The 25,110-nt window shown below is 34.1% G+C and overlaps 1 non-coding gene across 1 annotated transcript; it reads left to right on the top strand.

Moving 5' to 3' along the window:
* Window positions 1–20,556: 20,556 nt before the first annotated feature.
* On the top strand, window positions 20,557–20,659 carry LOC123607769. Its single transcript, XR_006716912.1, has one exon. It is a non-coding gene; the product is annotated as a U6 spliceosomal RNA (small nuclear RNA).
* The last annotated feature ends 4,451 nt before the right edge of the window (window positions 20,660–25,110 follow it).

Here is a 25,110-nt window from a genome sequence, read left to right as displayed (position 1 = left end):
ATTTACAAAAAGTATTTTTAAAATGAGGGGTGTGAGACTAAAACAATATTCACTCCAATTTTTTCCCTCCAAGTAATAGGAAAACTCCAATATACATATTTACTTATCTCTCCAATAAAGAAACTCCAAAAGAGCTAATCCAGGGGTAGTGTGATCTTCTGTGGGGTCAGGAACCTGGGCTCCTTTTGTGTTTCTCTCTAGTGTATTCAGTTTGCAGTTTTTACTGCATTGTCCAAGGAGGCTGCTCTAGCTCTGACTACTCTATCTGTATTCCTGGCATATGAAAGGAGGAAAGAATACAGAAGGATATCTTGTTCTTCGAGGACATTTCTCCTGCTTCTATCCTATGGGCCAGACCTAATCACTGGCCAGTCTTAGCTGCAACTTTTATGCGAGGTGCCATGTGCCTGTCTAAAAATTGGGGTTCCATTACTAAGCAAAAAGGCAATGTATATTTGGAAACAACTCAGTGTTTTTTGCCATACACACACACACACACACAAAACCCTAAGTAGATTACTTTTAATAGCCAACATTTAACTAAATAAAAAATAAAATAATTTTAAAATAAAATACTTCATGGTTTAATGATCAACAAAAGCAGTGCTTAGTTTCCTCAACAGTCATTAATTCCTCTGGTTATTTAATAAACTTGTGAACTTTTGTATTATGCCTTCCCCCTTATTCTCTGTGCTTATTGTGTAAACTGAAATCTTTCATCTCTTCAGGAAAACTTTCTTAAATCTCTTATGTAGATATTTCTTCTCTGTAATTCAATATCTTCCACATCATACTCTAATCTCAACACTTATGACACTATAATCATTAGTTACATGCCTATATCCCTTATTAGAATATTCCTTGAGGGCAAATACTACCTCTGACATGTTTTTGTAACCTCAGCCCCTAGCAAATTCCTGAAACATAGTGCATTCAATCACTGCTTGTTGAAAAAAATTAATGGACTATGTGAGGTAATTTATGTGCAGCACATATAGAACTCTAGCAATTGCTAGATGAGTGCAAACTAGAAACCAGCTATTAGGTATGCCACATATATTTGTTTAAGCTATCCTAGTAATGTAACTGGTCTTTGAATTATTGCTCTAATCTAACGTAACCAAAAAGTTAAGTAGATTAAAAATATCCCCTTTCACTCCCTTATCCTCTGCCCATTGACCAGGAAGTGAAGAAAATGAGAATCCAGAGCCATGATTTCACTTTAACCTGTGTGAAGAGTAATATCAAAATTCTGACCTCATCTTTTGTAGCTGAAAGAGTAGACAAACAACCTCTCAGTTTTCAGCTTCTTTCTTATTCCGGACAGACCTGAGACGTTCACTCTGAAATCATTGGTAAAGGAAAGGTACGGACACTCTTTTGATCTGCCACAATGAAGTATTGTCCCAGAGAAAGGAGCAGTTAAACATATTTCTTACTCTTCTGGGTTCAAACTATACCATCTCTGAGAATGAATGATTGTCTTTGGGGAGGGTGTGTGTGTGTGTGGGTGTGTGTGCGCGCCTGTCTGTCTGTCTGTCTTGGTTGTACCAATACTCCTAGGCAAGTGTTTCTCTGGGTGCATGGAATGTATTACCTACAGTGTACAAAAGAACTGAGTTGTGACAGGGACTGAACATCTGGGTCAACTCACCAAACGCTGAATGAACACATGATATTGACCATCTAATCTCAGGAAACAGCATGCACAAAATGGTCTTGTGGAAACTAATGCCACAAAAACACACTTTTATCTGCCCATTTACCCCTTTGTTTGTACACTTTTGGAGACTTTGAGCTCACATTACAAGACCATCCTTCTAACCTACTCCAGTTCCCAGCTCTCTCACAATCCTCACGTAACCGTTCCTGCAGTCTACTGTAGATGTCAATGCTCACCTTACATTGTTTTTGTATGCTTTTCCTACATCACTGCAGCCTCAGGAAAACCCCAGCTGGTAACTGCCCTGGCTGCCCCGCCCCCCCCCCCCACTCTCTCTCTTTCCTTTTAGAGTTCCTCTTTCCTCTCACCACACAAATCCTTCCTGTGTTGCAGCCCCACCTTGCATAATCCCTCATCCTCATATTCCTAGTTCAGTCTTTGATGGCTTGTGGTCCAACTTTTCATCAATGATGTAGTCTCCCCTTTCACACAAGATGATGGACATCCCAGGTCCCTCCACGATTCTTGTTGTCAGACTCCAGGAACCTAGGGTACCAGGCCCAGACCTGCTATGAAACTTCTAGTCTTCCCTGGCTAATAATGACTCTGATACTTTTCATCTTAGGATCTTCCATTTTCCTTTGTCTCCCTTGACCATCAGATTTATTTTAAAAGCAATCTTCTTTGTGTCACATGTTCATTGACATTGAGTCATATTCTGACCTTCTAAGCTCTTCCTGTACCACAGAGAAGGAAAGATTGGAGCTACATTTCCCAGCCTCCTTTGTCTGCAGGTTTCTGGTTCAGCTCCAAGAATGAGAAACACTCATATAAAATTTAGAAGGTGGAGAAGGAGAAGACATTGTCCTTTGTCAGCATTTGCAGACTGGGTCATAGTAATAAGTTTACAGCTGCCTGAGGATTTCCCAAACGTTTTTTAGGAATCCCCGACCATAGGCAGACCAGCCATTGGTTCTAGCTTTCTTGTGACTCTTGTACCCTCTGATTTCTTGGAGAGAGTCTTCCTGACTTCCATTTCTCTAGTCCTTCCCACTGTATAAGTCTCAGTTTTGAATCCATAAGGCTTCTTCTTCTCAAAATGCCTAAAATGCACTTGATGTTCCTGAAACAAGTAAATAAATAAATAAGTAAATAGCCCTGATTGAATCCTTCCTTAAGTAAAAAAATGTACAAATTCTACTTGGACATATCAGAAATGGTAAAGATAGTACATATTTTACTAACACTTGAGAAATGTCATTTTGGAAATAAGGAAAATAAACAAGAAAAATTACTTTGGCTGGTGGGTAGACTTTAATGTGGATTAGACTTGAAGAGTCCATCACAGTTCTGGACTGGCTCGGATCTCAATTAACCATGTAATGGCACCTGGAGCTTTCTCTAACAAAAGAACAAAAAACTCCAATGCTTCCTGGGGGCAGCAGGTAGTGAAAACAAATAAAATAAGTAGGATATAACCAGTGGAGCAAAGCAGTTCCATGACAACCTAGATACTGCAGGCTTCTTTTCTTCTGGCAGGCTCAGCCACTCCACAACATCTACTTGCTTCCGTGTAGAAATACAAAGCCTGGGTTTCTAAAATTTTCAATTTATTAGGAGAAGTCAAGAATCTAAATTCTAACATAAAATCTTTAAGATATGAATTATTTGGCAATAAACAAAAAGACATTTCTGACCACTGTGTTTGCTCCCAAAGTAGTTTCAATGCTGTTTCTAATCATAGGCTTACATTTTCTGACCTCTGGTCTAGACTTAATAATTCAAATATAGAGAAACACACCACTAGAGGAAGGGGAAAGGTCCTTAGTCAAGATCAGTTTCTATTAAAAAAGATTAAATAATTAAATGGTGGGTAGAGATCTAAAACATGGAAATATGAAGAAAGGCCTCTTTTACAGTGGGGTGCCCAAATGTGAGATAAAGGAAGCTAGATTAGAAAATGGGGTATAATCGTAAGAGAACAGGTTTCTCTTTGTGACTTTAATTACTAGGTTAATTCCCACCTGAATTATAGGGGAATAAATGGGCAGGGCGATAAGGACAAATGTGGCCTGACCCATCATGATACCAACCTCTCACTGTGGGAGTCAAGAAAACACATGAAGGGGTGCAGTAGAAACCAGCAAAGGCGAATAGTGAGGGGGTGCCTGCTAGAACTTGAGCACCAGAGGTAAGCACCTATAGGGGCTTCCTGTGGATCATACAGGGAAGACATGAAATCAACCACTCCCAACAGTACCTTGGGAGAAATTGAACCTTGAAAAGAAAGAGAGGGTTATAGACACTTGATGCTAAATTATTAAGTTCAATTTTTAGATGCCTCTAAAAATGATTCATTTTTATTAGTATGATCACACTATGCTTATTTCAACAGAGTTTTGATCAGTGTCCCAGAAAAATAAAGCAGTTCCTTCAATATGATTTTCAACATACTGAAAGAGGTAACATTAGCCCCTCTTGGTTTGGAAAAACTAATAAATATAAGCTAGTTCAAATGAAAGCTATATACTTTAGGTAAAATAATAAATTTTAGAGCCTGTCCAGATAAATTCTCAAGGTCTATCTTATTTACATTGTCTTATGTTAAGGATAACCTACATGAAACAACAAGTTCTTCTTAATTCTTAAAAGGTTATTCTCATAATTACTGAATTGCTTTTGTCCACGTATGTGTGAAGTAAAATACATCTTTCTGGATCACTCTTTGGTTCCAGTGTCCAACACACTATATAACACAGAGTAGGAAAGAAGTCAACAGATATCTGTTGAATGAAAGAATAAATAAGTGAATTGTGAGAACATTGTCCTGAATTTTCCTAGATGTGGAAAATTTGTTATACAAAGAATTCTGCATTTCAGAGTTTTTCCTCTTAGTGATTAGAAGCATGATTTTTGAAGACAAATGTAGATTCACAAATGGTTTAGGACTGAAGTCATTGGGCATAGATCACTCAAACCCTCAAAATTTCATTTTACTCATCTTTATACTTAGAATGATAGCCAATGTCAAAAATTTACTTTGAGATTTAAATGATTACTTAATAAGTAAGATGCCTTTACTTTTGTACCCTCATTTAATGTCTATCATCAAATGATAGGGCTTTCTTAGATTCTGCTTAGTTCTCGATGTCCAATGTAAAGTCTGTGAATTGGTATCTATTATTAATCCTTTTCCTTATTTATCTCATTATTGAATTTTTCATTTTCATTTTACTGTATGCCACTGAAATGAAGACACTTTTTTTTTGTATGGTTAGAAAGAAAGAGGACTTACTTTTTGAGATATTGATTTTGGTGTTTGCTCAATTGCAGTAAAATTCCATGATCAACCTCCCTATATGAAGTATCTATTAATGATGCTAAGTTGCATTACTTTCCTCTATTTAGCCTGCTAAAGCTTCCCAAGGCATTACGCTATTATTGTCAGATTGTTCCTAGGTCACCTGGTAATGAATTAAATAATGCATGATATAGTACATGTTTATTAAAGTCCAATTCTAAGCATTAGTATCATGACCAAAACAGATAAGGCCACTGCCTTCACTGAGTTTTTAATTTAGTCAAAGTGACCCATGTTCAAAACAAAACTAAGATGCAGCTCTGGGGAAATGATATTGCAAATATATGCTTTGAAGCTCACTCTATCCCACTTCAAATATATAACCATGACAGATAAAATATAAAAAGCAAATACTGAAGAAATCCACTACCCAAAAATGATGGAAAAAAGATAAATACCTCCAAGTTCAAGAAGTTGAAAAGAATCAAATAAAATACTCAGAATTGAAGCTGATGGCCTGTTGGATTGTAGATCTGGAAGCAGTCAGAAGCTGCTAAGAGTCCAACTTCTGTGCAACAGAAAAGACTGAATGTATTTGGAGTAAATACTGGGAAAAAAGCCAAATTCGCTGCTGGAAACCAGTTGCCAGAGTGGGGCTTTCCACCGTGCACATAAAGGAGAGAAAAAATTTCTGGTACTGGGGCTCTGCCTAGCATGAAGCAGTTTGCTTGGGGACGTAGGAGGATACAGAGCCAACCTCCCAACCAGAACCTGAGACAAACGCTCCATGCTTGGATTCCTGGATCTTGGAACTATCCCCATGGTGTAAATTCCTCAAACTTCTAAAATAAGACCTGATTATAAACTGGGGTCCCAGGGACCAGGTAGAAGCAATCCCAATACCACTGGGAATGAGAAAGATGGAGAAACAAAGAGATATAAAGAGCGTGCACCTGGAACTCAAAATAGCAAAACACACGAATAAATATAATCCTATCAAACAAATCTAAGAACAACAATAATCACAAGATTTCAGAAGAAATTAAAATAACATAATAATCTAAACTTGTTTAACACTCTTGGAATCCTCACAAAGTATAACTCGAGGAAAAATATTTTAGAAACATATTTGAAACAAAATGAAGCAAAATTAAAAAAAATGTAGATGCATGTAAACAATTTAGAAATCTTGGAAATAAAATGAGTTGTTAAAAGAAAAATATCATAATATATAAAGTCTATAGTGACTCCTGAATGGTATAGCAAACTGTAAGTACACTGTGCTGAGGAATTAACACAAAATGAAGCATAAAACAGATGTAAAAGTATTAAAGAGTCATAAATACAGAGATAGATTAAGATGACCAACATAAATTTAAGAGCAATTTAAAAGAAATAAATATGGGAAATAATATGGAACAAATATTTAGTAAGACAATGGCTGAGAATTTTCCAAAACTGAACATAATATGAACCTATTCGATTAAAAATAAACACCAAGTATTGTTCAGGATAAATAAAAAAAAATACACGGTTCAAAACCAAAAATAACATCAAGGATAAAGGATAAATATGAAATCTTCAGTTGCACCATAAATAAAAGACAATTTTTCCTTAGTGGCCTTATATAGCAGATTTCTTATCCACAATAATGGCCAGACACAATGGAGTAATATATTAAACATCCTAAGAGAAAGATAATTGCCAATGAAAATTTTTTGTATGCAGCTGAACAATTATCCAAATGCAAGGGATTTTCTAGACAATCAAGGAATAGGAAATTGTACCATCCTCAAATCATAATATGTAAGTCAGAACGGAAAGTAAGATGTGAATCAATCAATAGGATGCAAAAGCAGTGGTAAGCCGAATTATTTTAACATGTATTGACCCATTTTATTAACGGTTTCTGTGTATAAAATAATACAAAATTTTATTTTTAAGAATATAGACCTAAATTCTAGAGATAATTGTAAAGGACAATGGAAGAAATTTAGTGTGCTGGATGATTAAGAAGAAACTGAGCTTTATTTTTATATGGTGAGTTTGATAGAGATATTGGATGGTTTTAAGACATTGTAAGAAAGACTTACAGTGAGAGATTGAATATATCAGCCAATGTATTCAGTGACCAGGACATGTATGATAAAAGAGCCCAGGCCTAAATTTCTGCAGCACTCCACCAAAAAAAAAAAACCCAAAAAACAAAAAACAATTTACAAGCTGTGCAGGAACTGGCCCAGAATTGTTGTGAATTAATCAATGAATATCAGTTTCCTGTATTTTGCCCACCAACTCAGGAATCCACCAGCAAAAGCCAAATATGTATTCCAAACCATTTACATAACTCATTTCTAGTCAGACTTTTTCTAGCTTCCCCATGACAGCAACCTGTAATCAGAGCACACCTGAAGCTTTCCCAGTTTTGATTTTAAGTTTTTCCTCTCCAGTTTCTTGGCCAAAAACAAATGATGGTGGCAACTTCCTTGCAAAAACATGCTCTGAATAAATAGCCTCCCTTTGTTGTCATTTGCATCATTTTTAATTATTTTCCCAAAAGCTAAAAATATATGGCTAAAACCATTAAGGATAACCATTAAAATAACAGACATACAATTTATAGCTGATAAATAGAGTTAAAAAAAGAAGAAGAAGAAGAGAGAGCATAGACATCCTTATCAATTTAACAAATGTCAAGACAGGGTAAGTTAAGCCAAAGGAAAAAAAAAATAAAAAAAATATAAGAGCACCAAATAAAATCTAAGAAGTCAACTAATTATATCAACAATAGGAGGATTAAATTAATCAATTAAGAGCCAAGAGAATGTCAAATTGTATAAAATTGTATCCATGTAAAGGCTATATAAATATAAAGAAACATACATATGATAATCTATCTAGAAAGTTTGAAATGAATTTTCATGTAAAAGATAAATCAGGCAAACACAAAATACATGAAAACAGATGTTATATTAATCTTATTCACAGAAAAAATTCAAAATAATCAAAAGCATTAATTGGAATAGAGACAAGAATTGTACAACAATAAAAGGAAGAATGTGCCAACATAATATAAAATTTATGACTGCCCATGCCTTAAATAAATAACCTTGAAATATACAATGAAAATTTGATAGAAATCTAAAAACAAATGAACAAAGCCACCAATATAGTTGGGTATTTAAATTATGGGTAGGTAATATATTATGTAAATAGAAATTGATGTATAAAACTAAAAAAAAATGGTTGGGGCGCCTGTGTGGCTCAGTTGATTGAGCATCCGGCTTTGGCTCAGGTCATGATGTCACAAATTCATGAGTTTGAGCCCCGCATTAAGCTCTGTGCTGACAGCTCAGAGGAGCCTTCTTCGAATTCTGTGTCTCCCTCTCTCTCTGCCTGCTCATGCTCTCTCTCTTTCAAAAATGAATAAATACTAAAAAAAAACTTTTAAAAAATAAAAAAAAAGTTTGGATAAGGAAATAGAAGATTTGAATAAAACGACTAAAAGACTTGATGTAAAAGATACAGAACAACTAAAATATGATATGAACATTATATATATATAACAATATAATATAAAATATAATTAACAAATACAATAAATTTAAAAACTTGAATCAGACAGACAATGTTCCAAAAATATATTTACTACAAAAATTGTCTCATGGTGAAAAATATAACTTGCATAAACCAATAAGCTTTTTAAAAGTGTAATAAGTAGATAAATGTCTACTTTTCAAAAAATATCTTAGGCATTGATGATTTTAAAGAGTAATTTTTAAATGAAAAAATAAATAATGGTTAACTTAAGAGAGGCTATTTCAGATACTAGGAAAATAAGGAAATCTATTCTGGAAATTTCACTTAAATGGAATCATACACGGCTTGTTTGTGCCTACCTTCTTTCACATAGCATAATGTTTTGAAGAATCATCCATGTTGTAGTCTGTAGCAGGATTTCATTTGTTTCCATGGCTGAGTAATATTGAGTTGTATAGATATGCTACATTTTGTTTATCCATTCATAAGTTGATCGATGTTTAGGTTGTTCCCACGTTTGGACCACCCAAGACATTTCTTAAGGCATTTACAAAGGTTATGTAAGAAAATTATGTTATAAACCTATCTCACCTATAACTATAAATTAAAAAAATCATAATAAAAGACTTTCAAGTGAAATTCAATAAGGTATTAAAATATATCTTATCATGTAGAATTTAAATCTAAGACTACATGCATATATAGCTACCTGCTCTGTATTAATACTATACACTCATTGCATTAGAGGAAAAAGATGGTTATCTCAAAAATGCAGAGCCTTTTCAATTTAGTCTTTTTACCAAAGAAAAAAGTTAGATAAATACTTTAAACTTGATAATGGGTGCCTGCTAATGACATTCAGTAAACTTGATACTTAATGTGAACGTGTATAAATATCTGTATTAAATCATGCTTACTATTTAATCTTATCTTGGAGGTCTTACACAATGCAATATAATGAGGAAGTAAAAAGTATGAAATTTTGGAAAGAATAAATACATTGGTGTTTTTGTGCATATAGTACTATTTTCTACAAATAAAATACTAAAGTATGTATAGCAAATATTAAGAATGATGAGAGAATTCAGTATGACTTTTGGATATAAGATTTGCAAACAAAATTCTGTATACCCCAAAATGTAATAGATTAATATATAGTAGAATAAAAATGTATACACTTATAAACATGCGTTATACATACGTGTAGTATATAAAAGAGAATATGTCATCACAATGGTAAAAAACAAAAACAAACTAAAAAACTGTAAGGACTAAAGCCATCTAAAGTTGTGCAAGGCTTTTATTGAATACCTTATAAAATTTTATTACAGTATATTTAAAAACTTTCTAAAATGGAGAGATGATAATAATTTTTTTAAGGAAAAGCCTTGATATTACCAGTAATTTTCTTCTTAATTTTTCTACAAATCTAGTATAGTTTCTGTCACAACCTTTTGTGGGGTGTTATGGACCTTGTCAAGGAATGACAGGATTTGTATGGAAGACTAAATAGTCAGGATATCAAATATTGGTTTAAGACATAAGAACTGAAATGACAATTGGTAGGAAAATATTATTTTTAAAGTCACCAAAATAAAATTTATAAATTTTTCAAAACTGATTATCTCATTTCACTAAAATTAATCATTTCTATAAACCAAAAGACACTGTAAAGCAAATTAAAAGTAAAGTGAATTTAGGGGCACCTGGGTGGCTCAGTCTGTTAAGCATCTGGGTCTTGATTTAGGCTCAGGTCATGATCTCCCAGTTCGTGGGTTCAAGCCTGTATGAGATTCTCTCTCTCTCTCCCTCTCTCTGTCCCACCCCTGCTCACACACTTTCTCTCTCAAAAAAAAAAAAGTAAAGTGAATTTAAAACAACACCCAAACTGGAAGAAAATATTTTCAACATATATTACATACAAAGAATTAATATCCTGAACTATAAAAACACTTCTCAGAAGACAATAACAAAAAAAAACAATGACTGAAAACAAGTCAAAAATAAAATCGATAAACGTTATGAATGCAAGTCACAAAAGAAGAATAAGGACATCTTTTGGCACAGTAGAAATGGGAAAATAGTTGCTTAAGAAGCTAACAGTCAGTGAGAACAGGTAGGAAACTGCTTACACATCAGACTGCCCAGTGTTAACGAGGATCGGGAGAATGGAAGAGCCTAGTGAACTACTAGATGGGGTGAAAACAGGCACACTTCTAGGAAACTGACGTTGGTAATATTTTTTCTCCTCCCACAACATATTCAAGAAAATTGGGAAGGCTGTTCAAGATAGGCGATAGCAATTGTCAGTAGACTGTTGTGTGCTTTCTTATATCTTGTATTTTTCTGTTTTTTTGACCAGTGACCTATAAAATAAAGAAGAAAAACAAAGCGATACATGCTAAAACGCAAAAGAAAATGTGTCTACGAGACAAAATAACAGAAAAGATATAACTTACATTGTTTGGTTAGGTCAGTCCTCTTGAAGGCCCTAACTTGTAAACGAGGTTTAATTTTTTTTTAATTTTTTAATTTTTATTTATTTTTTAGAGAGAGAAAGACACAGTGTGAGCGGGGGAGGGTTGAAGAGAGAGGGAGACACAGAATCTGAAGCAGGCTCCAGGCTCTGAGCTGTCAGCACAGAGCCCGACGCGGGGCTTGAACTCACAAACCGCAAGATCATGACCCAAGTTGAAGTCGGGTGCTTAACTGACTGAGCCACCCAGGCGCCCAGGTTTAATTATTTAAATAGCGATTACCTGAGGCACAGTTGGGAAGCTGGGAGAAGAGCCTACTGGATACAGAAAAGGGCAGATATTAAAGCTCTAAGAAAAGAGGGAGTGTGGATATTTCTAGGGATAGGAAGAAAGCCCGGTTGGCTTGAGTGGAGTAGATGATGAAATGGACCTGATGGAAGGTGACCTCAGCAAGACTATTTGTATTCTTTAGCAGCAGTAGGGAACCAATTGAATGATTTTGAGGAGGGGCATATTGCAGTCAATTCTGTTTTATGATTTTGTTCTATTATGAGAAGACAAGATGAAAAGGATCAAGAAGAGACTAGGAAACACTAAATTGAAGGTTGTTGCGATTGTCCAGGCAAGAAAGGAAGGTAGTATAGACCGAGAGAAGTAGAACAATTTCAGAAATAGTTTTAAGTAGCATCAGCAGGACTTTGTGATAGACAGCATGTGGGGGGTGGAGGGCAGGAAATTTTTGAAGTATGTCTCTCAGACTAATGTGGGCCAATACTATTTAGACTACAAAAAGAAAAAAATAGAGAAGGAAGAGGTTAGAGAAAAGGGTGGATGAAGAGAGATGAAGAATTCAGACATCATGGGAGAGAGCCAAAGCATAAGAGACTCTTAAAAACTGAGAACAAACTGAGGGTTGATGGGGGGTGAGAGGGAGGGGAGAGTGGGTGATGGGTATTGAGGAGGGCATCTTTTGGGATGAGCACTGGGTGTTGTATGGAAACCAATTGGACAATAAATTTCATATATTGAAAAAAAAAAAAGAATTCAGACATTAAAGTGGAGAGAGGTTTTTAAATGCCCAAACAGATATAAAACCAAGCAATGATCAACATAATATTTGTTAGTCCAATATAGTGCCCTGCTGACTTTCTTTTTTAGTATTCTTTAAAATGGGACTGTTTACTCTTAACATTTCAAAATCGTCTCTTCCTTTTTCCAAATCATCCTCTTAAAATATCTGAGTGCTTTTATGTATTGAATTTCAAATAATTTTGATTCTTATTTAGTTGTAATTTCTTAAATCCACTTGCAGGAATTCTATCAATATGTATGTTACTTATTGGATATCCTATACTCTATTGTGAATTCAATTATTTTGGAGAATATTAATAATTTGTTACTTGTGATAGTATACATCTTAGGGCTTTGAAATTTTTAAGATGTTTTTGTATAGAGAAAAGAAAAAAAAAGATTTGCAATTAGATACATGGCAGCAAAGGGGGAAAATATCATGATGTTTAAAGAGATTTAATCATGTTTTTCATAACATTTTCGCTTGATGATTGACCGATTTTAAATTCAATAATTTGCTCATTTAATGTTATGACAAGGACTCTGAGCCCTAAAAAAATGGGTGAAAACAATAACCATCTTAAAAGTAGCTAACATTTCTTGAGGACTTACCATGTGCCAGATATTGTACAAAGTGATTTATAACCCTCCCAATAATCGATTTATTAAGTATTATTATTCTCTTTTAACAGATAGGGCAATAGAAACCAAGTAGAAAAAAATAATATACTTGAAAAATAAAAACTATATATCCCTATTAGAATGAAATTATCTGCTTAGTAGTTCTACATGCCAGACAGCCAGACCTTCATGAACCTCAAATTTGAAGGAAGAGTGTCACTGAAGGAGGCTTCCAGACCTGAGTGAGAGAATCATTACTATCTGTCACCACATTATTATAAAGGAAGTTACATTTTGTCACTTACATGTATTGAATAGTGCCTTTCGATTCAGGGAAGAATGTCTATTTTAGGTGTCATCATGTTGGTTGTAACATAATCATGTTTTTATTTCCAAAACCTAGACTACTGGTCTTAACTGAAGAGGGCACTAACCATGTTAAAACAATTTAACATCATTTCAGAAATCTTGCAAGAGAAAATGTGGGGGCAAAATATTTAACATGCATTTGCTCTAAAAGGAGGTTGGTTGGGGCGCCTGAGTGGCGCAGTCGGTTAAGCGTCCGACTTCAGCTCAGGTCACGATCTCGCGGTCCGTGAGTTCGAGCCCCGCGTCAGGCTCTGGGCTGATGGCTCAGAGCCTGGAGCCTGTTTCCGATTCTGTGTCTCCCTCTCTCTCTGCCCCTCCCCCGTTCATGCTCTGTCTCTCTCTGTCTCAAAAATAAATAAACGTTAAGGTTGGCTTGTATTTATAGAAGGTGCCCACTTTTGAAAGCAGTACAATATTGGAAAACTATACATTTTTAGCTAATACACTAAACCCAAACTACATATGTTCTGTTGAAGAAGTCAGTTTCTACTCCATTCGTGTTAGATAGATATTGACAAAAACATCCAGAGGAAAAAAAGTGGTGATTCTAATCTGGATAGTTAAAAACAAAAGAAAAATTAAATGGTGTATTAGCACCTTGGCAAATTACCAAATCTATTTCCTTGGATCATTTATAAAAGAATATTGCACTTCCTTTATCATAGTAAAAGAGTACAAGGTTTCATTTTCCTTAGAGATCACAACCTTTATATTTCAAAATTTAACTCATGGATCATTGATTATTTACTTCCAATGCATAAAAGTCTCAGTACGAAGAGCACTGCACATAGAGAAGTCAGCATTTTTATCTTTTCTAAGATTCACTTCAGAATCTAAGTATGTTTTTTTATTCTGTTGAAGGTGTGCTTATCCATATAAACATTTAATTTGATTTTCTCATAACTACAAGATCCATGGAGTCCTAAATTTGTCATAGTTCTTGCCTTTTTTTAAGTATAAGCTGCATTTTTAAACTAAGAAACTACTGATTTATCTTATGTTTAGGTTTAGCAATGTCTAAATAATACAAATATTTCTTGTTACCTTGTTGTTTGACAATATCCACAAGCTTGATCAGCTGAAACATATTGTTGCTTCACTGTGTATAAGATACAACTGCTGTCGTTAAGACTACAGTACTAGGAACAAAATCAGTGTATTTCCAAATGTCGAAATTATTTTTAAAACTCTCCCACCAATAGCATGAATCAAAACATTTGGTTATCTTCAAACAAATCCTTTGAATTCCTTTTTAGTGGTATGAAGTTTCTATCCTATTTCTTACAAGTCTCTTTCAAGTGTTCAGTCTACCTGTTAGAATCCTGAAAAGTTTGGGATTTATTTTTTTCTCTTTGGTTTTCTTTTGTTAGTTTTTACATCTAAATAATTTTTCATTTGCACAAGAAGGGTCTAGAGACCACACAGAACTAGCATATTTTTCTGCATTGGTATTCCTTTTCATCTTTACCTTGTAGCTCATATCAAAGCTGTAATTGTTTGCTAGCCAGCAAAATCTAATGGCTCCCTCTGGTCAAAAGCTGTCAACAGCAATCTATCCAGCAGTGGGGGCATTGCCTGAAATAGAAAAGCATCGCATATGGTCGTATTCCTTGGTGAGCTACAAACAAGGCAGGGCTTAACATTTTCAAATACAAAACCATTACTAACTCTACATAGTAAGATCAGGGTCCTAACATCAATAATAGAGTCTAGCATATCATTACTAGAGAATATCACTTCTGGTTCATTACTATCCTATAGGTGAAAGATAAACCAGTTATTTATTCTGTTTTTTTTTTCCACTTTGATTTAGCAATGTGGCAATAAGTCTGTTTCTTAGATGTTAGATCATGATTTATTAGGTGTCCAAAAGTAAACCCGTACTCCACAATGGATAAAGAAAACAGGCCTCAAATGATCAGTCCAGATTTCCTGCTAAGTATAAAGACTGCTAAATTCATTAGGGAATCCAACAAAGAAAAACACTACAATATTTAAAAAAAAAAATTCTCTCCAAAAGCTGTAAAACACTGTTTAGAAAATTCTGAGATGGGTGATTTGTTTAACATTTGTGTTATCATAATGGTATTGTGTAATCTTACTGACACCATCCAGTATAATGACTCTAAACATCAAACCAACTATTTAGCCTCATGCTGAGTTTCCCATCCAGGCTAATTAGAATTCTTGTCTTCTTAAAACATTTGCCCTCATGGTGTTCCAATGATTTTTCCACTTGTGGCCCGGCCTTTTGGATATTTCTAAATCAGAATGCATTGCATGTTGCTAGCTTTACTTGCCTCTTTATCCCTTCTGTCTTCCTTAGTTTGGACTGCCAGAATTCTGTTAGTAATTGCTCCAAAGAACCCTAAGAAAGAGTTTCTATTATCTCAGTTTAGAGGCATCCAAATGTAAGCACACTAAAAACAAAACATTCATCAAGTAATTTCCATATGTTCTAGAGTCCCCTCTCTCCCAACCAGTTTTGTATAATGAATTATGTATGATGGAGTGTGGATTGTTCTCAAGTAAAAGTGAAATTCCTCATATACACATAAGCTATCCAGGACTTGATGTAGTGTTGGAAATATATGTCTAATCTTAATTCATCTCAAAGAATGACTATCTATGTATAGGCTTTAGGTAATGAGTTGAAGGAGAAAATAGTCTCTGGCCAGGTAGAAGAAGAACTATTACTCATGTGTTCACATTTAGCATCATGAACCACAGGGTGCTATGTAAAAGTAGGAGAGTTACACAACCTTGTGGGGTCCATCATGAGGAATATAATGATAAGACTCTAAAAGTTCCTGCCCCCCCAAATATATATAACATGTGTTTTTACTAATTTCTTTCTAATGAAAAAATTTCCAAGAATCACTGGTAGGAAATTCACCCCCCAACGTAAATTTTAGAAGACCCGTTAAGAGTTACCTTGTCCTTTTATGGAAGTCTCCAAAAAATGCATGCGCATTCCTACTTCAGAGATCATTATGAACAACTGATGGCAAATCCTATGGGAACCTGCCATTGGTTTTGTCACACTAATACATCCCATAGCTGAGCTAAAAAATGGAAGAAGCCTTCGGTTGGAATTCAACCACATGAGAACGGCTTTGGTTTAGTGAAAGCATGACAACATATTTGGTATTTTGTCTGCTTTCCTGACACATAACTCCAAGGTTCAGTGAACTGGTAGTATGTTTTGTTCATTATAACATCTTCAAGCATTTCTAAGATGTCTGGGGTTTGGCAAGCTCCGAAATTAACTTGCCAAGAACATTTTCCATTAGTATTTACACCCATATGTATTTTCAAGGAAATGGTCTGGGTGTTTCTGATCTAATAAGAGCTATTAAATGTACAAATGGCCCCTTGAATACACTATGATAAATCACAACTAATTTTTAAGGGAAGAATGAAAAAGAATTCACATTTGCCAGTGAGCCCCCAATTTAAGAGATTTGAGTTTTGTCTAAGCCTTAAATCAAAATATTATTAAATCTAGAGTTGAATAAAACACATTCTTGCCATGCATAGCATCTATGCAATTTTCTGTTCATTTTTCCACCTCTGTTTAATTTACCATATCTTACCTGACACCAAAACATTTAAATACTTCGACATGTATATGTCAACTTATTACCAATGCTTTCCAGATTGCCTTCAAAAAAAAAAGTTATTTATTTTTGAGAGAGAGAAAGAGAGTGAGAGGAAGAGGCACAGAGAGAGGGAGAGAGAGAATCCCCAAGCAGGCTCTGCACTGTAAGCACAGAGCTGGACGTGGGGCTCAATCTTACAAACCCAGGAGTTCATGACCTAAACCGAAACCAAGGGTTGGATGCTTAACTGACTGAGCCACCCAGGTGCCCCCAGATTGCCTTTTGTTTTAAGTACGTTAGGTTGTTGGTAATAGTTTTTATTCACAGAGAAGGCCATAATTCAGCTTGCTAAAAAAAAAATACCAAAAATTGCGTGGAATTGTATGCAATCTTCCCCCAAGCACTAATGTATAACATGTTAAGTAATAGATTAAATACACTGCATGACAGTGTGTAAGTATGCATCAGCATACTATTGTATTTTGAACACAGTGAGAAGGCATTAATATTTAGAATATTAAGGCACTAGTCCCTACTGTAATAATACTGAAGACAATATTTACGAAACTTTGTATCATCTTTCTCGTGCTTCATGAGGGCTACTTGCCACTACTCTAGCAAGCTAAATGCCAGATCTCTGAAGTTTCTAACCCTTTAAACTTGAGAATCTTTTTCATGTGGAAGGGCTGCTATTTGGATCAAACTAAGCTCATCTAAGGAACAACAGATTTCAACCGATGCAGTTTAGACTCTTTTCAGGGAGGACAACGTACAGGCTTGCAGAAGATCAGGGAGAGAAGTGAAGAGAGATGATGTTGACATGTTAGTGGCTAATTAGTTTCTTGACACTTTTCAGCATCTCTCTATAAAAGTTTTTGTTTTGTTTTACTTTGAGAAGCACTGTACATGACTTTTTTATGACCTATGACAATGCTCTTTAAACTCAGAGATATTTTCCCATGGCAAACATACTTTTATGAATCCCAAGGTGTGGACAGTGTCCAGGTATGGACAGTGTTAAGGAAGTCACTTTCTAGCTCCAATTCTGAACTTTCATAAGTAGTCTTGGCTAAAATGTGTGTGTCTGAGAACACACTTGCAGGTAAGATGTTATGCCATTCCCCCCCCCCCTTTTATTTTAATTGAAGCATAGTTGATATGCAATATTGTATTAGTTTCAGGTGTACAACATAATGAACTAATAATTGTATACATTATGAAATGCTCATCATAAATGTAGTTACCATCCGTCACTAAAGTCACTGAAATTTTATTGGCTATAAATTCCCTGTGTGGTACTTTACATTCCTATGATTAATTTATTTTATAACTGGAAGTTTGTACTTCTTAATCCTCCTCACTGATTTTGCCCATCCCCGACCCTCTCCTCTCTAGCAGTTCCCAGTTTGTTTTCTGAGTCTGTTTCTGTTTTTGTTTGTTTGTTCATTTGTTTTGTTTTTTTAGATTCCACATATAAGATAAATCATATGGTATTTGTCTTTTTCTGTCTGACTTAATTCATTTAGCACAATATCCTCTAGGTCTATCACTGTTGTTGGAAATGGTAAGATCTCATTATTTTTTATGGCTGAATAATATTCCGTACTCTGTGTGCTGTTATGTGGTTTATGTCTTGTGTATGCATGTAGTATTTCTATGTGTGGTCTGTGTGATTATGTGTTGTGTGTCCTCTGTGTGTGATGTATGGATGGGGTATGTAGTATACATGTTCTGTGTTAGTGGTGTATGTATAGTATATGGTTTGGTGTGAGGTATATGTGTGTGTGTGTGTGTGTGTGTGTGTGTGTGTGTGTGTGTTATGTGTGGTGTATTCGTGTTGTTTAGAGGTACAGATCTGTTATTTATGTAGTGTTTGCATGGTATGGGTGTCAGGAAACATCTTCCTTTCATCAATTTACAAGTGATTTGAGCATATGTGTATAAAAACTTGGGAAAGCCATGTGGTTTCATCCATGCAACTACATTATGCTTAGAACAACCCTCAAATAACATCTTCCTTTCATTATAATAAATAATAAAATTAATTTTAAATTATGTGCTTAAGCATTAGGGAAAATGATGTGCTTCTTTCCTTGAAATTACAGTGTTTTAAATGACATTGCCTTCTTTTTCCATTCATCTATTGATGAACACTTATGTTGCTTCCATATCTTGGCTATTGTAAATAATGCTGCAATAAATATAGAGTTGCATATATCTTTTCAAGTTAGTGTTTCCATTTTTCTTTTTTTTTTTCTTTTTGGTAAATATCCAGTAGTGGTATTATTGGATCATATGGTATTCCTATTTTTAATTTTTTGAGGAGCTTCCATACTCCTTTTCATAGTGGCTGCACCAATTTACATTCCTACCAGCAATGCATGAAGGTTCTCATTTCTCTACATCCTCATCAGCCTGTGTTGTGCCTTGTCTTTTTAATACTAGCCATTTTGTTTGGTATGAGTTGATATCTCACAGTAGTATTGATTTGCATTTCACTAGTGATTAGTGATGTTGATCTTCTTTCCATGTGTCTGTTGACCATCTGTAAATTTCTTTGGAACTAGAAAAGATTCCAAATAGTCAAAGCAATCTTGAGATAGAACAACTCTTGAGATAGCACAATCTCAGATTTCAAACTATATTACAAAGCTATGGTAATCAAAACAGCATGGTACTGGCACAAAAATAGGCCCATAGATCAATAGAATAGGGATCCCAGAAATTAACCCATGCCTCTATGATCAATTAATCTATGATCAAAAAGGCAAAAATATATGCAAAAAAGCTATATGCAAAAAAGAGATTGGATCACTTTCTTACACAATACACAAAAGTAAATTCAAAGTGGATTAAAGACCTAAAAGTAAGCTCTGAAACCATAAAACTCCTAAAAGAAAACTCTTGGACATCAACCTTAGCAACAGTTTTTTGGATCTGTCTCAAGTCAGTGTAACAAAAGGGAAAATAAACAATTGAGACTACTACTATTTTGATAACTAAAAACTTTTACACAGTGAAGGAAACCATCAACCAAATAAGAGGCAACCTACCAAATGGGAGAAGGTATTTGCAAATGACATTTTTGATAAAGAGTTAATATCTAAAATATGTAAAGAACTCATACAATTCAACAACTGCAACAAAAAAACAAATAATCCAATTTGATGTGGACAGAAGACCAGAATAGATATTTTCCAAAGGAGGTGTTATGCCAGTTCTCTTTTCCCCATCATCCTCTTCCACTTATGCTCACACATTTTGACTTTTGCTGTGGTGCGTTTGACATTATATGTAAAAATCCCCAGTGCACCAAACAAAGAAACCATGAAACAAACCGTTGCCTAAGAAACTTCCTTTAACTTCAGACACTTGAATGAAAACTAGGAAACTTGATAGCTCTTGGGGTAGCCTATTTTTAAACTTCCCCAAAGTTGAAGATGTACATGACTTTGATGATTGGGTAACAAATGCTTTTACAATTCAAGTGGTTTCCAGTGTTTGCTTTCAACAAAATTAAAGGAGGACCTAATTGAGTCGTCAGCTAATAAATCATTAAAAGTAATTTGGTTAAAAGATCACGATATTATTTTGGCATACAACATAGAAAGAATTTAAATAATTGGGTGATATATCTCTGCTAGAATAATTTTCATTCCCATTTATTTATTTTTTAAAATATGAGATATGTTGCTTACTGCTGACATTTATAACGATGAAATAGAGGAGTAAATTTGAGGCTGAATCCTGGATGATTGTTGAAACAAGTCATATCAATCCATGTCTGCATAAAATAAAGTAAATATCCATTCTTCTCATTAAAATGAATAAAATTTGCTTAATAATTATCAAATCTTGATTATATTGATTAATTGTGTATTAGTAATAATTCTATAAAACTGAAAATAAATAGTGCTTGCTTCAGCAGCACATATACTAAAATTAAAATGATAGAGAAGATTATCATGGTCTCTGCAAGGAAGACTTCCAAATTCATGAAGTATGCCATAAACAAACAAACAAACAAAAAAACCCTAAAAATAAATAATAAATACAAAAATTTTTAATTCAGAATTTACAATAAAATTTTTAAAATTGTTGAATATGGTTCTATTCTTCTATTTCCTTTGTTTGTCTGGAATAAAGGAATAAGTTAAAAGAGAAATCATTTGAATGATACATATGTCTTTAAAATATCTATCGGTGATATGATTTGGGTGAGATAGTTTAGACCTTTGCTTTAATAATGATAGTAAGTTTTTAAAAGTAGAAGTGTATGAAAGTACAAAGTTAAGAACAATTTTGAAAAGAAAATACCTACAATCCTAGCAAACTTGACAAATACGTTTTCAATTTTTTTTGTCCTCTAGTCTGCGTATTATTTTTACAAAATATATCAATCTATTTTCAAGAAACCTAATCCTGATTTTTGTTATTAGAAATATCTCAAGGGAAAAATGTACAACAGCGAGGTCATTTATGTTAACAAATGTGGTGGATAATTTTAGCATTATTAAGGGCAGGCCAACCTGATATTATGTCACTTCTGCTACGATGTGGTATGAGGTATATAATTTCACCAATGATTATTCTAGTAAAAAATGTCCTCATTTGAATCCATCAAGCTTTTGCATTTAGCTTACAGTTCACTGAAAATATGGCAGAAAGAGCAATAAGCTAAAAGACATACAGAGGAAGCAAGCAGACAGAATCAGAAAGGGATGTCCTTTTGGACACCTGTCCCATTCAGGTCAACATCAGTGTTAATTAAAAACATGCCTCGTTAATGAAAGTCTGGAAGTAGCCCAAAGTGAGAATGCAACGTTACTAGGAGATAAAAATGGCATCTCAAATCAGGGAGGAAAAGATACAACTTTGTAATAAGTAAGATTGTGTAATGAGAGTTATGTAGAGAAAATAAATTTGGGTCCAGTCCTCCATCATATGACAGGATAACTTCTAAATGGCTTAGAGATTGTTTTTAAATCTTATAACTACTACAAGGAAACATAGGTGGTAGGTTTCACTATAAATCTAGAATGGAGAAAATTGTCCATACTAGGACTAAATTTATAAACGAAATAATGGAAAATATCAGTACACAGTACTCACCACTGAAAAATGGAAAAGACAAGTGAAGAACCAAAAAAAGTGATTTGTATGCAGAAAAGGCCAGTCCACTAAATATATTAAGATCTAAAAACAAAGAAAAACCCTAGTGCTATAGAAAAATGAACAAAGTATTCAGGTAGCTCAAAGAGAACAGAAATATAAATGCTCTAAAATATGGAAAGATGTTCTGCTTTGCTCATAATAAGAAATTGCAAATTAAAACCACCCTGAGATCCCATTTCTCACATATTGTATTGGCTAACATCCAAAAGTTTGGCAATACCCTCTGTGGATGAAAATGAATAAAACATTCTCCTATATTGGTAATGGAAATGCAAAATGTTAAAACCACTTTGGAAGGAAATTTAGTAATTACCAGCAACATTTTTGCATTTGGTTTGTGACCCAGTAATACTACTTCTAAGAACATCTCCCAAAGATACACTGAGAAAAATATGAAAAATAAAATGACATGTAAAGTGTATTTATGGTAGCAATACCTGAAAAATAAAGCCTGGGGAAAAGCCAAATGTACATCAATAAGGGACTTGGGTTAATTGAATACACACAATAAAGAAACACAATAGAGTTCTAGGTAATACTAATACTAACATGACAAAAGGAATAGGTCTCTAAACTACTAAGGATTTTTTTCCCAGTATATATTATTAAATAAAGAAAGCTAGATGCAGAAAGTGGGTATAATATGCTATTGTGTACCTAAGAATGGTACAGTATATGCAACATGTTAAGTATAGATAGGAATATGTTATATATAAGCAAACACATTAAGTGTTAATATATATATATATATGTATATAGCTTATTGTAAGAGCTAGAAAAATAATTTTATTTATTTATTTTTTTTAAGTTTATGTATTTATTTTGAGAGGGACAGAGACAGCATGAGCAGGGGAGGGGCAGAGAGAGAGGGATAGAGACGGAATCCCAAGCACGCAGCATACCATCATAGCAGAGCCCAACGCGGGGCTCAAATACACAAAACCGTGAGATCATGACCTGAATCAAAACCAAGAGTCGGACACTTAACCGACTGAGCACTCCTAAAAATAATTTTAAAATTAGAAAACATGTGGATACTTTGAAATGGGAGAGAAGAGGATGAAGAGGACAGAAATACCAGCTAGCCTTCTTCGAATATGCTGTTTCATAGGTTTTATTTTAGAACCATTTAAATATTCTGCATAATTGTAAAAGCAAATGTATTTAAAAGGGAAAAACAGCATTAGCAAAACCTGAAAGCAAATTGAAACAAATGAAACTATGTATTGAATTGATGATATAAACACACAGAGTGGAATTAGCCCAAGTGCCTTTAAAACACATTAATTTAACTGGACACCCCAGTGCATATAAAGCAAGGGCAGAAACAGTTTTAAAAATAGAGCTGTTTTCAGTATAGATATTGTTAGTAACTAATATTACTGTTAGTCTGATACACAAATAGACACAGTTATCCTATTTCCATACTTCATAAGTTTTAGACATTTTTGGTCATAAAAGGTTTTATAGAGATGGAGGCCAATGTGATCGATGAAGAGGTCTAAAGAACATCAGATAAAAATGAAAAGATTTTAGAGACGTTGATACCGAAAGCCATGCTTTATCTGGGATTAGTTACTGATTAGAATAATTTTAGGTTTAATGAAGATAATTTAAATATAATCTGTGTATCAAAGAGTCAAAAAGTACAATGGAAACAGAAGAAATGGAGATAAAGGTACAATACAGAAATGGAGAAGTAAAGGTAAACACTGATAAAAATGGATTACAAAAGAGTATGTACAGTAAAACCACACTTCAGAAAATAAAAGGTATTTATACTTAGAAAAAGATCTAGAAATCAATAGACTAGTATATTTGAGGTTGGGAGAATGTTCCTATTGTTGTTGCTGCCTTTATTTTCTAATTTTCTACATGGGATATTTACTGTCTCAATAAGAATAGGTTATCTTATTTCAGAAATAAAACATAAATTCATTTTTTCTACCCTCGAGCCAATGATATTTCTCTTATTAAATCTGAATGTAAAACATGACTATAATTTTTTTAAATTATTCCCCATTTCTCTTTGTTATATTTGAAAATGTTAATACTCTGTATGTTTTAAAAGAATCATTTAAAAGGAACAATGTAAATCTAAGTGAATTAAAACTGAAGTCTTTATCACTTATTCCTTTGCAAATTTAAATATCTAAAATTTCTCAAACCACTCCTCATTCAAAGACTGGTTTTCCCGAAGCTTAGTTTTTCTTCTACAACTTGCCACTTAAAAGCTATATTTGATTTTAGTCACGTAATTTTTCTTAAGGCAGAAAACTAGTGATGAAAATGGGATTTTATTTCTGCCTGTACTTTTCTTTTCAAAATAGAAAATACATTTTTTTTATCTTTTATTTCATTACTGAAAAGACCTCCATCACTGCTAATTGATTTTTTCAAGTATTTTTATGCGATTGTTACTAGGAAGACATATTTAGTAATCCAGACCATGCATTACCTTACTAGACCAGCACAATCTGTTACTGTTAAAAAAAAAAAAAAACAAAAAAAAAGATGTATTTAGTATAGGTGATGGTTACTCATATCCCCAGAAGTATAATGTGTAGAAGCATTTTAACTACCAGCCCTTTGGCAGACTGACAACATATTTTTAGTCAAAGAGTAATAATTCTTTCTTATCCCATTTCTCATCCTGGTAAACAACAACTCTTGGTTCCTTTAGGACTGGCAACATTCAGTGACAACAGTTGAAACTTCAGCACACGTTATTGGAATTTCATCCTGCTCAGGGCTTCTGCATGTTTGGAAAACTATTAGGTTTGGGTATTGTGATTAAGATGAAGGTCCGTTTGGCCATAACTTTTTTATGGAGACTTTGAGAGTCCAGGTTTACTGCTTACTAAACTGTTCTAAAATGAAGTGTGTATCCTTTATAAGAATCACATCTTAGAAAAAAGTGTGATCCTTATAAAAATGAGGCAAGTGATTTTAATAAAGAGGCTACAAAAAAGGGAAGCTATAACCTGCTCCCCTTTTTCACTCTGGCCCCATCTGTTGTAAATGAATAAAGGCACAAATTGGGTTTTATGCTGAACACTTAAAAGTCAGTAGTGGTTTAAGGTTATAAGCAAATGAAAACCAGAAGGAGACTTGGAAGTTATGTGAACCTACGTGCTTGAAGACACAGGTTTCTACCAGGTAACTCTAGCGAGAAAAATGGCTAGGATAAAGCTGGGAAGTTTGAGAAAGACCACTCCAATATTCCCAATCTCTTTGTCCTCTGGAGTCAGTCTGTGAAGAAATCCTCTTGAGTCTGGGCCAAATTAAAAC

This window comes from Leopardus geoffroyi, chromosome A2 (genome assembly GCF_018350155.1).
Source record: "Leopardus geoffroyi isolate Oge1 chromosome A2, O.geoffroyi_Oge1_pat1.0, whole genome shotgun sequence".
NCBI lineage: Eukaryota > Metazoa > Chordata > Mammalia > Carnivora > Felidae > Leopardus > Leopardus geoffroyi.
Note: the sequence above shows the minus strand (reverse complement) of the source record. Positions and strands in the feature narration are given on the sequence as shown.